Below are 15,168 nucleotides of genomic sequence, written 5' to 3' on the forward strand. Positions count from 1 at the left end.
GAAGGTGAAAGGAGTTTTACTTTGGACGATGCATGACTATCCCCGGTTCTCGGAGTGCTCAAGTACCTACATGAACCTTATATGCATAAGAGTTTAGCCTTTAAACTTCAAGTTTATATCTCTATCTCAACCATCTCAATTAAAATAAGTTTGGCAACCTCCGGACATCATGCATGTCCGATTTGTAGACCATTACTTCTTCCGGAAAGACCCTCTACACTTACGAAGGTGGTGTATGAAAAACATCATCAATTTATCCCTCCTTCACATCCCAAGTATGTGCCACATGATGTCTCACCACTTGTGATGAGAGGTAGAGATTGGTTTTTTGAGGCATGGAGAAGCACTCCCGATCCACCACCAAATGGGATTTCTAGACACTCAATCTTCTTTCGACATCCATATTCGTGTGACATAAAGATCAATCATCTTTTAGATCCCATGCATATCTTCAAGAATGTGGCAACAAATATTTGGGACCATTTCATTGGTAAAAGAGATACAAAGGGTGCAAGGGATGACTTACAAAACATTGGACACCTTAAAAGTGCATGGCCAATTGAAAGTGAGAGTGGAAAAATAGTCCTACCAAAGGCACCATGGGTATTAACCAAGAGGAAGCACAATAACGTGAAAAGTGTGATCGCCTCTTTTCGTACACCAATGGGAGTAATGCATTCATTGAAGGGTGCCTTCGCAAAGACCAAAAAGATAGGAGAGGAACTATTATATGGCCTCAAGACACATGATTGGCACAAGATATTATAGGTATATAAATATTCATTTTTTCATTTTCTCTGTGGTACATAATTTGGAAGCTCATATACTAACTTTTATTTTTTTCTATGTATAGTTTATTCTTCCAATCGCTATAGTTGGTTGTGGGGGAGACAAGAAGGTGAGAGAGGCTATTTACAAAATGGGAAGCTTGTTGAGGTATGAATCTTCTCTTCAATTCACTAAGTTATATTACTTATTTGGAATTCTCATGTGCTCACAAGTTATGTATTGGTAAATAGTACACATAATTGCTATGTATGCAGATACATATCCTTAAAGGAGACAGATCTTGTTCATGTTAGATGGATGTTTTTCCTTGAAAGGTTCATGAAAACCTTAAAGAAATTTGTGAGACAAAGAGAAAGGCTAGAAGAATGCGTGGCAGAGGGATGGTTGATGCAAAAGTCTCTTGTGTATATCTCAAAACATCTATCTCACATAGATCCTTCCATGCCATGATTGTGGAGCAATGAGGAGTCAGGGAAAAGGAAGGCAACGAAGACTAGATGAAGCATTATGCCACAAGGTGAATACATTCTGCATTCTAAATAGTCCCATCATGGAGAAGTGGATTGGGAGATACAAGGATGCAATCAATAGCCGAAAGGATGACAGAAGAGCTTTCAGAAGAGCAAATAGACACTTGCCATTCCCGCCTAGCTTGGAACCTCTACCAAATGTGATCAATATAGAATGGATTCGTATGGCAATATTGATGGCATTGAAAAATGGAGAGATGATCACAAGAGAAGAGCATGAGTATGCAAGAGAATGTGACTCTCAACAAGTAAGTACATTCTTTATCTCTATCTCATATATATACCTTGTTTAATATAATATATATACGAAATGTCATGCTTTTGTTTAATGTTAGTACAAACTATATAATACAGTATGGTCAGAGGGAAGGCACTTTCGCACACGGAGCATGTGGATTCTAAAAGAAACACATTTGATTGTGGTGTGATGGCAACTTTTGATCAAGAAAGTCGAGCCAGTAGACATGATACCAATGTCATAGAGGATAATCTTGAGTATTATGGAACTATTCAGGATATTCTTGAGGCTAGATTTAGAGCATTTAGTCTATTCATCTTTGATGTCAAATGGTTCAAGGTGATATATAGAGGTGCTCAAGAAACCATGAAGAAACATCCAAATGGGTTCTTCCAAATCGATTCCACCAAGTTTTGGAATGATGAGAAAGATACCTTCGTACTACCTCAACGTTGTCAACAAGTTAGTAACCCGACTAATCCCAAAAACACCATATTGGGGAATATGGGAATTTTTCATAAGTTTGGGACACGTGATCAAAACTTTGGATTTGCCATAACTTGAACACCATTACTCCAAATTGTGCGCTTTAAAGCTTAATAGATCCTTCTTTTCAAGCGCTTTCCAACAACGATAGGTCACATGATAGGGTTTTGAGAAACTTATAGACATGTTAATCGGGTCCCACCTTTTTAGTATTACAAAAATGGGACTTGGGAGATTCCCAAACTCACGAATGTAGTATAATAAAAGTGTGACCCCTTTGCTTTGTGATATTAGGTTGTGTTTCACGTCGATCAAATTTATCCAAAGTGGTGGTATGTTATACAAGTTTCCCCTCGTTCAAAACATATCTTTCAAGATCAAGATGTGGAGGCCTAATCTCTAGATGAGGTGTAAGTACTACCTCAAATCCGCTCATTTAGAAGAAGATGATGAAGAAAACATTTTAGATAAGGCCGATGGAGAGCATGAGGAACATCAATTGGAAGAAGATGACGAGTCACCTATCAATCATGAAAATGCTTCATTGGATCATGATGGTAATATTGATATTGATATAGAACCCCGTCTTTTCATTGAGCTTCCATTAGATATAGACATTGATAAAGCAACACATATAGATTTATTACATGGGATAGATTCATGATCTTGACGTTGTTTCGCTTCTTAAAAGTTTTCCACTATCTTTTTTTTTCCTCGAAACACGGCTCCAAGGGTTTTAGTGGGTGATTTTTTAGAACTATATATCATTTTCTGTGTGCATATGACATGTATTTTCAGAATTCAGCATCCAATAACTCTCTGGAATTTCATGCAGCAAAAATAGAAACGTAATTTCGCTGCTATCTTCATTGTTCAACAGCGAAATCACATTATAGCAACAAAATTTCATTGCTAAAGGCGCTGCTCAACAGGGAAATTTTGCTACTATAAACGCTGTGGAGCAGCAAAATTTCACTGCTATAAGGAGCACTGCTGAGCAGCGAAATTTCACTACTAGGCAATGAACAGAATCCCTGACATCCCCACAAAAAAAGCACTGCTGAAACGCTGCTAGAAAAGACTATTGTGCCCCCGACGTGTTGTAGTGCATGGCAACCAATGCCATTTAAAATCTTCCCCACTCTAGCAATCGCCTCATCCTGTTGAGTATTACTAGGCATAGTGAACGCATAGTCTATGTGACACTTTAAGAGGCGGTAAAAGATACACATGAAAGCATGCAAAGTACAAAAGTGAACATTCCTAAGAGGGAAACGAATTATGAGGTTCCAAATATTATCCCTTAAGTCCCTTTTTGGAGGCACCAACATAGGTGGTGATGAAAGGACACCACCGTCCCACTCTCCCTCTTAATTTCTAGTTTCCTCGCATTCCTCTTCACCATTGCTTGTCCCCCTACGTTTCTTCTTGGTTTTTTGTTTCAATCCATGCATGCACCAAGGACATGGGTGAGTTGTATTTACACCTTGAGTGCAACCGAGCATACAGTTAATTGTCTTCAAATCCCGCCAAGATGCCAATCAACATCAAAGCTCCCTAAACCATCAATATCTAGCTTCTCACCCCCTATTTGTGGCTTTATCACATCACTAACCCAAGGCAAACTCTCAAAGACCCATGTTAGCGCCTCTTGTGTCTTCTTAGGAAGAACCTCAAATGCTCCAACCACCATATATATTTCTCTGATTGAACACTGAACGAAACTTCTCAAGAAATGCGTAATAAGCTCTATGTTATGTGAGATTGTGATGTTCAATGTGGGAAGTTTATATGAGTTAAGATACAAAGGCTATTAGCATTTCAAGTGCATACTGTCCAGAAGTCCAAATTCGAGACATGAGGTACAAAGACTCTTTATATTAGGACTTGCAATTATCCAATATTCGATCAGGTTATATCATTAGGTGCCCAATTTTGCATATGACGTTTTATTAGAAGACCTGACACCCTGATCTTCCAACCACCCATGACACATTATTCCACCAATTCCAAGCCTTTAGTAACACTCACTAAACAAGGGAAAGAAGAATAAACAAGAATAGTGTTTGTCTTGTGGCTTCTCTCTTTCCATAATAGTCATATAAAAAGCACGTTAGCTACAAAAAAAGCACAGTACTTTTTTTGTAATGAACTTTGAACCAAGGGCTAAGTTGTGGTGGTAGTCTGTCTTGTGGTGGGCACCAAATTTTCTCCAACAACCCTTCACTAGTATTCAACCTATGCGTTGCTGCGGTATGTAAAAGATATCAAGAAACGAAACGTAAGAATAGAAGCCGGAATAAAAAGGGTCATTCGAAAGGATTTTTCTCACATTTTTTAGAAATCCGGGATCTCTTTTCTCTCCTCTCCTTGTGCCTTGGTTATCCACACGTTGTGCCCATGGCAATTCTCGCCACCAATCACATCTTGACGCTCATTGGGCACAGCTGTATGTAAAGAAGGGCACGCTGCCCTGCTTTTTTTCTTTTTTTCTTTTTTGGGGGAGGGTGTAAATTGATAAAAACAAACCGCTAAATATGAGCGCCTGGCTTTCTCCAACGAATTAAAGCACGGACGCGAAGTCCATATAAGGAGACAGACGTACGCGATACGATCGTCTTTGGTTTTCAAGAGATGGCAGCGGCAAGGATCAACCAGGAGGTCCGCGCCGCGTTCGAGAACGGGATCACGCGCTCATATGAATGGAGGCTCAGGCAGCTGAAGGCGGTGAGCACGCTCCTCAACGAGCACGAGGCGGCGATCGCCAAGGCCCTGCGGGAGGACCTGGGCAAGTCGCCCTTTGAGGCCAACTACACGGAGCTAGACATGGTGCGAAACTCGTGCGATTACATGGTGAAAAATCTGAAGAGGCTGATAAAACCCACCAAGGCCGAGCTTCCGTGGTACCTGTCAATGCCTGGGTCGAAAGCAGAGGTGGTGCCGGAGCCCCTAGGAGCGGCGCTTATCTTCTCGGCCTGGAACTTCCCGTTCCTGCTGGCCCTGGATCCTCTTGTTGCAGCGCTTGCGGCCGGCAATGCGGTCGTGTTGAAGCCGTCGGAGATGGCGCCGGCATCTTCAGCGCTTCTGACCCGGCTCATCCCGGCTTATTTGGACTCCAGGGCTGTGAAGGTGGTGGAGGGCGGAGCGACGGAGAGCACGGCCTTGCTTGAGGAGAAGTGGGACAAGATATTCTACACGGGCTGCCCACGAGTCGGGCAGTTGGTCATGTCGGCCGCAGCGAGGCACCTCACATCCGTCACCTTGGAGCTGGGAGGCAAGTGCCCAACCCTCGTGGACAACACCGTGGACCTAGACCTGGTTGCCCGACGGATAGCCGCAGCCAAGTGGGCCGTAAACGCCGGCCAGACTTGCGTGGCTCCCGACTACGTGCTAGTCCAAAGCGGAGTCGCCGAGCCCCTAATTGAAGCGCTGAAGAGAGCACTGACGCAGTTCGGGTTTGATGATAGCAAGGTCGAGGAGACGGCAGAAGATTCGACGGTGAATGACGCGGGCCGCGATACTAAAGAAGATGCCATAATGCCCCACATCGTCAACATGACGCAGTATCGACGACTGAGAGGAATGATCGACAATGCTCTCGAAGGCACGACAGTCCTGCAGCACGGGGGCGGCGGCGAGGAAGAGAAGCTCTGGATACAGCCTACCATTCTGCTCAATCCTCCGCTCGAATCCCAGGTCATGAATGAAGAGATCTTCGGTCCCGTTCTGCCTGTAGTCGATATCGGAAGCATGGGCGACGCCATCACCTTCGTCAATTCCAAGCCCAAGCCTCTGGCCATCTACCTATTCACCAAAGACAAGGCCATAGTGCAGGAAGTGTCGCTCCGCACATCGTCCGGCGCCGTGCTCGTCAACGACGTGGCCACACACTTCTCCTTGGAGACCATACCCTTTGGCGGTGTCGGGGAGAGTGGCATGGGCTCCTACCACGGCGAATACGGCTTCGACACATTCAGCCACAAGAAGCCCGTTGTGTTCGCCGCAGGCGACTCCCCGACCAGATACCCTCCCTATTCCAACAAGGACCAGACTATCCTCACCGCTTTGCTTCGCCACCAATATCTCAAGTTCTTTTTGGTCGCGCTTGGTCTCAAAAAAGCATAATTCAGCTCCAAGGTAGATTGTAGTGGGAGGACGTTAGTTTGTTTAACATTACATCCTTTGTATTAAGCTCTCGTGGGATCTATTTTTTCAATCTCAGAAATACATCTCTTTTTGCACCTTTCTAACCAGGATATAAAAAATCATTTTCAATCTAGGATATGGAAAATCTAGTTTCACAAATACGAGACACATCCATCCTAAGGTAGAGCCAATACACATGTTTGTGATAGCCCTTTTGAATCTTGGTGATAAAGAGAATTAAGTAGTTTTCCCTTGTTGATAAAGAGAATTAAGTAGTTTTCTTTTTCAAGGAGGTGTCTGTTGGTTACGGTGGAGCTTACAAGGGTACGTAGTTATCCTTGAGACGTGAGTCATGAGTCTAGAGACGTGAGTCATGAGCTTAGAGTTTAGAGACATAAGCCGTGAGCCATGAGCCATGAGTCTGGAGACGTAAGCCGTGAGCCATAAGCTTGGAGACATGAGCCATCAGTCTGAAGGCATGAGACCATAGTCTTGAGTCAACAAGATGTGGGTCTAGAGGTTGGTACATCTACATTATACCTACATTGTACCAATCAATGAGCTTAGAGTCTAGAGACATAAGCCGTGAGCCATGACTCTAGGGACGTGAGCCATGAGCCATGAGTCTGGAGACGTGAGCCGTGAGCCATAAGCTTCACTACTAGCCATTGGGGACTGTAGCGACGAGGGTGTTAAAAATATATGAATGCGTCGCTTAAGCAATCTCATGTCGCTTAAGCGATGTAAAAAAATTATAAAAAAAAATTATGCTTTTTTTTTTGAATCGCTTATGCTTTTTTTTTGAATCGCTTATGCGATGCTGTTGAACGACGTTTGCAGACTGACTAGCGTAAGCGACGTTAAAATTTTTAAAAAAAATCCCTCGCTTATGCGACGTTTTTTTTTGCTATCGCTTAAGCGACGCTACGCATTTTTATACTCCCGCGCTCACCGAGAACCTCATTTCTCTTCGACGGGAGAGCACGGAGAGGTATGTATGTGTGTGTTTGTATGTATGTATGTGTGTGTCTTTCTTTCTCTCTCTCTCTCTCTCTATATATATATATATATATATATATATATATAGAGAGAGAGAGAGAGAGAGAGAGAGAGAGAGAGAGAGAGAGAGAGAGAGAGAGAGAGACGCACTCTCTCTCTCTCTCTCTCTATATATATATATATATATAGAGAGAGAGAGAGAGAAAGAAAGAAAGAAAGAAAGTTATATTAACATCCACGGGAGGCCGAATCCGACCTATGGGACAGATCAGGTACATCCATTTACATTCCACTCTGGGTATCGATGCCAAAGAGGCATAAAACTAAAAAAAAATAACTGAAAAAAGAGGTATCAATGCCAAAGAGGCATAAAATTGAAAAAAAATAACTCAAAATGAACTCTTAAGACTCTTAAGAGTTTAAATTACAATGGGTTCTATTGCATCTAGTTTGAAATTGAGGTTCAAAATAAAAATAGCTATATTTCATCCATGGATGGATTTGCTCTTGAGGGGGGTGGGGTACGGAATTCTTTAATGATTGCTTGTCCTCCTCTATATATTGCCCATTTGCCATTCTTTCTTGCTTCTTTAACTTTATTCAGCTCTGCCGATCTGTTCTTGAGTTGTAGCGGGGTGAGTTCATCAGCTATCCATACCTTTGTCCCTTGGAGAGACCTTGTTTGCTTCATCACTACTATTTTCTCATTGTTGTCCATATAGGAGACTTTTGCCTGTGTACCCTTTACTATAATAGAGATAGGGTCTCCTAAGTCCACGAAGGGGACTACTTTGCTCAGTTGTGTTGTAAGTACATCTGTATCTAATATGTAGTCTTCTCGAAGCTCTTGAGCTATGTCTGCCCTATCCCAGCCTTGAGGAAGACCACCGACTCTGATTACCTTTTTGTTACTTTCCATTCGTTCCTTTTCTTTAACCGCTGATATGACTTCTTTAACAAAATCTTGTGAGTTAACTGAATTTACCTTTGAAACATGGTTTGTCGTTTCTGTTTGTAGTGTTGTAGGTATGGGTCCTTCTCGTGCTTCCTCTTGCTTCGTCTTCATGGCTTGCACTTGCACTTTCAGTTCGTTGATTTGTTCATCTTTCTTGATAGTCTCGTGTTTCAGTGCTGCTAATTCTTCCTGGAGTTTCTTCAGTTCTTGCATGAGGTAGGCTTCCCATGGTGTCGGCTTGCTCATGGGTGGAGGAATGGGCAGTAAATCGTGAAGCAGTGAGGCAAAAGACTTCTTACTTTCCATGTGTTGCTACTGATAAAGGAGAGGGTTGTTGACGCACGCTCTCTCTCTCTCTCTATATATATATATATATAGAGGGGGAGAGAGAGAGAGAGAGAGAGAGAGAGTGTGTGTTCATATAACACACACACACACTCTCTCTCTCTCCCTCTATATATATATATATATATAGAGAGAGAGAGAGAGAAAGAGAGAGAAGAAAGAAAGAAAACTATATTAACGTCCTTTAGAGATCATATCCTTAAGTGACCTTTAATTTTATCTTTCATATCTGCGTAACCTCAAAACTACATGTTTTTCTTTGATTGCCACCACTGAGGGATCTCCAATGTCGATGAAAGGGTTAGCTCTGCACAGCTTTCTTTGTAGAATCTTGCATTCGGGGACATAAGTATCATTCGCAATCTCCTCGTCCTCCAATACCTCCACCTGTTCCCAACCCTCTGACAAACCACCCACCCTAATTTCTTTTGCAATCCATTACTGCTTGTTCTCTTCATTAATCTATGATATTACTTCTTTAATGAGAATTTCTTTAGGCTGTGGATCAAGTAAATTTACCTGTGTGATTTCCTCCCTGTTTTCTTTTTCGTGTTGTTGTTCCTTAATCTGTTTCTCAAGGGTTGAAAGATGTTGTTTTGTTTGATGTAGTTCATTTTGCAAGGCTAAATTTGTTTGCTGAAGATGTTGAATCATGCTCAGGAGGTACCGCTCCCATGGTGATGGTTTTTCATTGGGTTTGGTAGGAGGGGAGATAAGGGTTTCGGAGAAGGTTTTCTTGCTGGCCATGTCAAACTGCTAGACTGTTTGAGAGGTTGCTCTTCACGAACCCCACCCTCATGGAAAGAGACTTTAATTTAAAAAGGTTTTATAACCTTTGGTGGGCAAAAATTAAAGTTATAAAGGTTTTAAAACCTTGGATGGCCCAAAAGCTATTTTGGCAGGCTACTCCACTTTTGGAGGATATGTTTTTTTTTCTTTCTCATGCTTTTGGGAGAGGCCTACTTAATCTGGAGTGTGTGCTTTTCTCCTGGAGAAGGCTACTGCGCAGGGGTTGGACTATGTGTGGGTCTCTCCCTCTCTTTGGTGAAAAGCTGCGCAGGGCTGCAGGACAGGAGATGGGCTGCAGGACAGGAGATGGGCTGAACTGCAAGTGTGCTTCAGGGCTGCAGCAGAGGAGGGTGTGCGTTTTCTCTCTCTGGAAAGTGGCAGCGTTGCAGTACATATAGGGCCGACTGAGAACCTCTCTCTCTCTCTCTGTGGCGACTGTCAGCTTGGATTGCACGTGGCTGGACTACACGTGGACTCAGAACAGAGAGTCGAATATCACGTTGTCGGGCTGTTTTTAGGTGGCGCACAGAAGCTGAACTGCACGTGGGGGTTCTCCTCTACTTGCTACTAGTTGGGCTGAGTGCTGAAGGGGTACACATGCTTATGGAGGGGCTGGCGGCCTGTTTTGGGTGTTTTTCTGTGTGCGCAAAAGTTGAGGGCTGAATAGTAGAAGAAGGGCTGAAGTTGCGGCACATGCACTTTTCTCTCTCTCTCGCTTGGTACACAGGAGGGCTGGACTGCAAGCGCTCAGGGTTGCATGCTCTTCTCCTAGGTGGCCTCCTAGGTGGCCAGAGGGCTGGTTTCTCTGGACATAAAGGCAGACAGGGGCTGGTTTTTCATGAACATAGACATCATGTCGATGGCGTTCAATTGATGGAACTTTCAGCTTCTCTTTGCTTTGGTTCGGGACTGTTTTGTGATCAGTTCGAGGACAGTTTATGGGCTATTTTTTTTGGCTGCAAATTCAGCTATGTACATGGGTTATTGGCTGCAAGTATAAGGTCACCTGGTTATGTTTCTTGGCATGGGAGAGATGCAAGCTCGCATGGCTGTGTGCTCATGGAGCAGATTATTTTTCTTCCTGCTAGAAAGGAACAGAGGGACCTACAGTTATGGGCATCTCTATGTTGCCAGATGTTTCTGAGGAAACAGGTAACTAGATGTATGCTGTTGTTGGCACTGTTGTTGAATGGTGCCATGAATGGTTCTGTATGGAAACAGGACAGAAGTTTCAAAGGGAAACAAGCCTAAAGGTTTCATGTGGAAACAGGTTGTAGGTTTCTCGAGGAAACATGTTTTTGGGTTTCTCCAGGAGATAGGTCACATGCAGGCAGAAGGTACAAGAATGGACACATGTTTGGTACAGCCTTGCTACTGATTGGACAGGGAATCCATGATAGAGATGGATAGTACCCTTGGAAGGTAGAGAGGGTTGGTACAGGTGTGTCGACTGTATGGTATGCTGTGCTGTGATACGAGTTCTCTTTTGAGAGACAGTTTGGGAGTTTGTGTTGTGATGCAGAAGCATTGGATGTGTCAGGGTGTGATGCTGTTCATAGGGTGAGAGGCTATGGATGGTTGTAGTAGCCCTGATCATGGGAGAAGACTTTTGTATGTAGAACTCAATGTGAGAGAGTCTTTCGAAGTGAACAATGGCTGGACTTGTTTGTGGATGCCGAGTGGACAAGAAGCCAATGATGGGATTTCTTTGCAGGCTTCAGAGGTTCTACTGTGACGGCTGAGTTCCCAGCCTTATTGTAATCAAAGCTCTTTTAATCAATTAAAGAAATACCACAAGGGGTGCCACTGCGTTTTGGGGCCAATCGGTGTCCATGTACTATTTGCAGGAGCACTCTAGCTCCCCCTGTTTGTTTTCCTTTTCTAGGTCCTCAATGGCGTTGAAGTGTTTTACGTGCGAGTGTTTGTTTCACCGCCCGCGCAGGCCGGTTTCAAGGTTCCGTTGCCGGGACATCGTCGACTTTCTCAAGTGGGCCAGCCCAGGGTTGCTTTGGTTGGGACATCACCGACTTTCTCAAGGAGGCGAGCCTACTATGCTTCATCGAGGACTTGTGCTTACCACTTGGGTGGAGTGCAAGCAAGTTTTTAGGTGCCTGAGGATGTATCAGATGAGGCTCAGACGAAAGCGAAGGAACTTGACGAGGTTCTTATTCCCGAGCAGATACTCACACATAAGGAAAGAAAGGTACAAGATAAAGTTTCGCGTCGCTATCTTGTGAAGTTCAAGAGCTGTTCACTGATGGGTGGATGGAGGAGGTTCACTCATGGATGCGAAGTGGATGGAGGAGGGTGACTTAGCAGATTCACCTCAGGATTTGCAGCTTTATCTTGATGCCTTTGAGTTGGAGTCGACTCTTGTTACGGCTCATTCAGGTTCAGCAGAGCATAGGTCTGGAGCATTGCCTACCCAGTTTCCAGAAACGCCATTTTTGGCCCACCGTTTCAGAAACGTTTTCGTTTCTAGAAACGGCGTTTCCAAGGCCCTGTTTTTCCAAGGTTTAGAAACCCGCGTGCTGTTTTTCGCCTGCCATTCTACGCGCTTATTTCCGCCGCCTATTTGGAGCTGCTCTACCCATCTACCTTGCCCTCTACCCCTCTACCTCCACATCAGCCCTCTACCATGCCCTCTACCTCTACTTGGGGCCTCCACCTTTGCCATCTAAGCTCTACCAAGCAAGAAGGAGTCGCACCTTGCTCGCAGCCTGCAGGACCAGAAAAACAGCCTACACTTCTTGAATCTCTCTGAGTCTCCCGACCTCAAACCGCACAAGTAACATGGCTCGAACTTCGGATACTTTTTGGCAGCATGTGGAGCAAGTGGCGGGTTATGCAGGATGATCTGGTGGCTCCAGGAAATGGAGATGTAGATATTGTGGGTTGGTCAAAACGGGGAGTGTCACCCATGTGAAGGACCATCTTGCTCATGTTCCAAACAAAGCTGTAGGGCCACGCCCCTCTGTTCCTCTAGATGTTCGGGAAAGCCTTGAAATGTGGAGGCGAAAGCGTTTGGCCATTCCCGAAGAGGAAGTATCTACAGCAATGGGTGGTCAAGAGCATGAAGCTGGTTCAAGTCAAGCAGTAGCAGCAAAGAGGGCCAGAGGCAGAGACACAGGATCAGATTTCTCCTCTACCTCAGTGTCGGGTGTGCATGCAAGGAGGACTCCTTTGCCAGGTGATGTATCACATTCACAAGACACCCCTCCAATAAATACTGTACAAAGGGCTAGCATCCAAGCAGGATTTCAAAAGCAAGCAATTGCAGAGGCAACTAGGGAGCTCACCCGGATGTTCATACGGTGTGCCATTCCCTTTCATGTGGCCAAGACAAATCAATGGAGGAAGACCATGAGGGCCATCAGCCGCATTGGGGATGCGAGTGGGATGGCCCTACATCTGAGGCTCTGCGAACACGAGACCTAAAGCGGGAAAAATCATGTATAGAAGTGTAGCTATAGCCCTTGAAGGAAACATGGAAAAAGTATGGCTGCACTGTATTGTGTGATGGGTGGTCAGATGTACACCGGAGAAATGTATACAATGTTGCTGACAGTGCCGAGCCACAACACCCGCGCTGACAGTTCCCTCTGTGTCCCCAGGTTGTTGTCAGAATACGCAGCGGAGATGTGATGACTAGATCTGGGAACACAAGAGCAAAAAACACATGCATAAAAACAGCACAAGAGAGAGAGAGTAGGCGTGTAACTCTGCTCTGATATACACAAGAAGATCTCGATATGATACACTGAGTGGTATGGGGCTGGGGGCCTATTTATATGCCCCAGATGGGCAGTCAGCCTGCTGAAAAGGCCCTCCACGACTGTAGCAACAGTCGGCCTACTGAAAAGGCCCTCCACAACTGTAGCAACAATCGGCCAGTAGCACATGAGGCCCATGACTGCATACATCCAGTCGGCTAGCAGTGAGACACTCCACGACTGATGTCTGAGCTACTGGGTCCTCCACCAGCTATCACCAGGTGGTGTACTTTGCTACAGTTGTTTTCCCTATTTATTTCTTTATATAAATATCTTTTTCTTTTTCTTTCTTTGGTTGCTGTTGCTTTCCCCCGGATCTCTTGGAAGAGCTAGGGCCATTACATTGTCAGTTGGGTGTGGTCGAGTGGGACATTGGACCAGTGCCTGAGATATGCATTGAAATGTGACTACCAGTGAACAGGACATGGTCACAAGATGAAAGGATAGGCCAATGGATTTGGCTAGAAGCGATGGTTTACACCAGTTAGTGGCCGTCGCTTGAAAGGTCACTGTATCTTGATTTCTAAGTAGATTTTGAAGTGACCATAGAGGTCAAAGATGGTCAAGAGACCATAAGGAATGCAGATGACATCATCCCTAAAATTTAGGAAAACTACTATTTTTAGATAGTGATGATCAGATTTGAAATCTCTTCGCGTCAATCTCTCCGGAATGTTGCAAGGATCAATAATCACCCAAAGGACTGATGTCAAAATGTTAGCAGATTGGGAGATTTTTAGACCGGAAGGCTGGAACGGGAAATGAGCTGCATGACTGCCATGTGGCAGCTTTTAGGCCAGTTTCTAAGTACAGGAGACTGGGCGCTCGATTATCTTCCCCCTGGGCTCATTTTTGTGGTTTTTTAGGTGGATTGTTGCCGGTTAAGAGCTATTGGAGCCTCCCCTTCCCTGTTCTCTATGCATTGAGGGTTGAGCTTGCTCCCCACAGCCTCTCTTAACCTATATTTCAGCTATGGTAATGCCCCTCTAGTGGGCTACTCTCATGAATTATGTACAGCTGTGTGGGGAATATGCTTTTTGGCTGAGACAAGAGCCTCCTTTGACAGGAACAGGAGCAGCTAACTGCTGCTCCAAAGCACGAATAGGTGAGGGTAGTTTTCACCACGCAGGTGTCCAATTCAGCACGAAATCAGTGTTGTTTTTGGACTGTTCAGGGGCTGTTCCAAGGCCAGTTGATGCCAGATTGCAGAGGGACCTTGCTAGGGTCTGGCAGGACAGTGTGGTGGTTGTACAAAGCTGAAAACAGGTCTGTACAGAAAATACAGCAAGCTGAAATTCACTGTTTGGGACGCAAATGGAGTGCCCAATTGCACTCCCGCTTTCTATTTTCAATCTCTTAATGAAGAAATAAATACCGCAAGGGGCGCCGGACTTCGGGGCCAATCTGCCCCCACCAGTGCCTATGTACACGTGCATCGGGACTTTGGGTGTCACATGTGACATCACACCTGACGGGGGTATCCTTCAGGTCGGAGCGAGCATCACCTTCAGACGACGGATGAGAGATCTTTGCATGTCATATCTACAGCGAGTTCATATACCATGGCAGTAAGTATTATTTAACATAAAGAATATGAATTATAGTTTTTTATTTGAATTACTAACTGACTCTATTTTGTAATGCAGCGAGATCAACTCGAGGATGACAAGAAATATGTCATCAACACACTGGAGACGGAGTTTGGGGTAGGATGGAGTCGGAAGTGGTTGCTGAAAAACAAATGTATAAACTCCTGAGTCATCGATGCGAGAATGCACGGTAAGTAGAGAGAGAGAAATGAAATGCTATATTTACGTCTTCAAAAGGCCAAAATGACCTATGAGACCAAAAAGTTACCACTAGAGAGCTGTGATACCAATGGGCAGCATGGGGTGTGTTGCGGTTAAGGGTACTGCGGGTAGTCACTGAGGGTGCTACTGGAACTACTGCCACAAAATGCTAGAAGACTATTGGCTTCGATGGTCTACTGCTAGGCCAAGTCGATCCAAGGAACCTTGCTTGATTGCAGGTACTGAAGGTTGAGATGCTGATACTGGGGTTGAAACGCGAGATAGAAGCCTGTACACAACTAGAGTAAGAAAACCGAGTCTGAGGGGA

At 44.6% G+C, this 15,168-nt stretch overlaps 1 pseudogene; it reads left to right on the forward strand.

Annotated features, from left to right (window-relative positions):
- The first annotated feature begins 4,677 nt into the window (after positions 1-4,677).
- Positions 4,678-6,168, forward strand: LOC147616781 (aldehyde dehydrogenase family 3 member H1 pseudogene; annotated as a pseudogene).
- Positions 6,169-15,168: the final 9,000 nt, after the last annotated feature.

The sequence above is a fragment of the Cibotium barometz genome, chromosome 38, assembly GCF_041138505.1.
Source record: "Cibotium barometz isolate CiBa-2024 chromosome 38, ASM4113850v1, whole genome shotgun sequence".
NCBI classification, from domain to species: domain Eukaryota; kingdom Viridiplantae; phylum Streptophyta; class Polypodiopsida; order Cyatheales; family Cibotiaceae; genus Cibotium; species Cibotium barometz.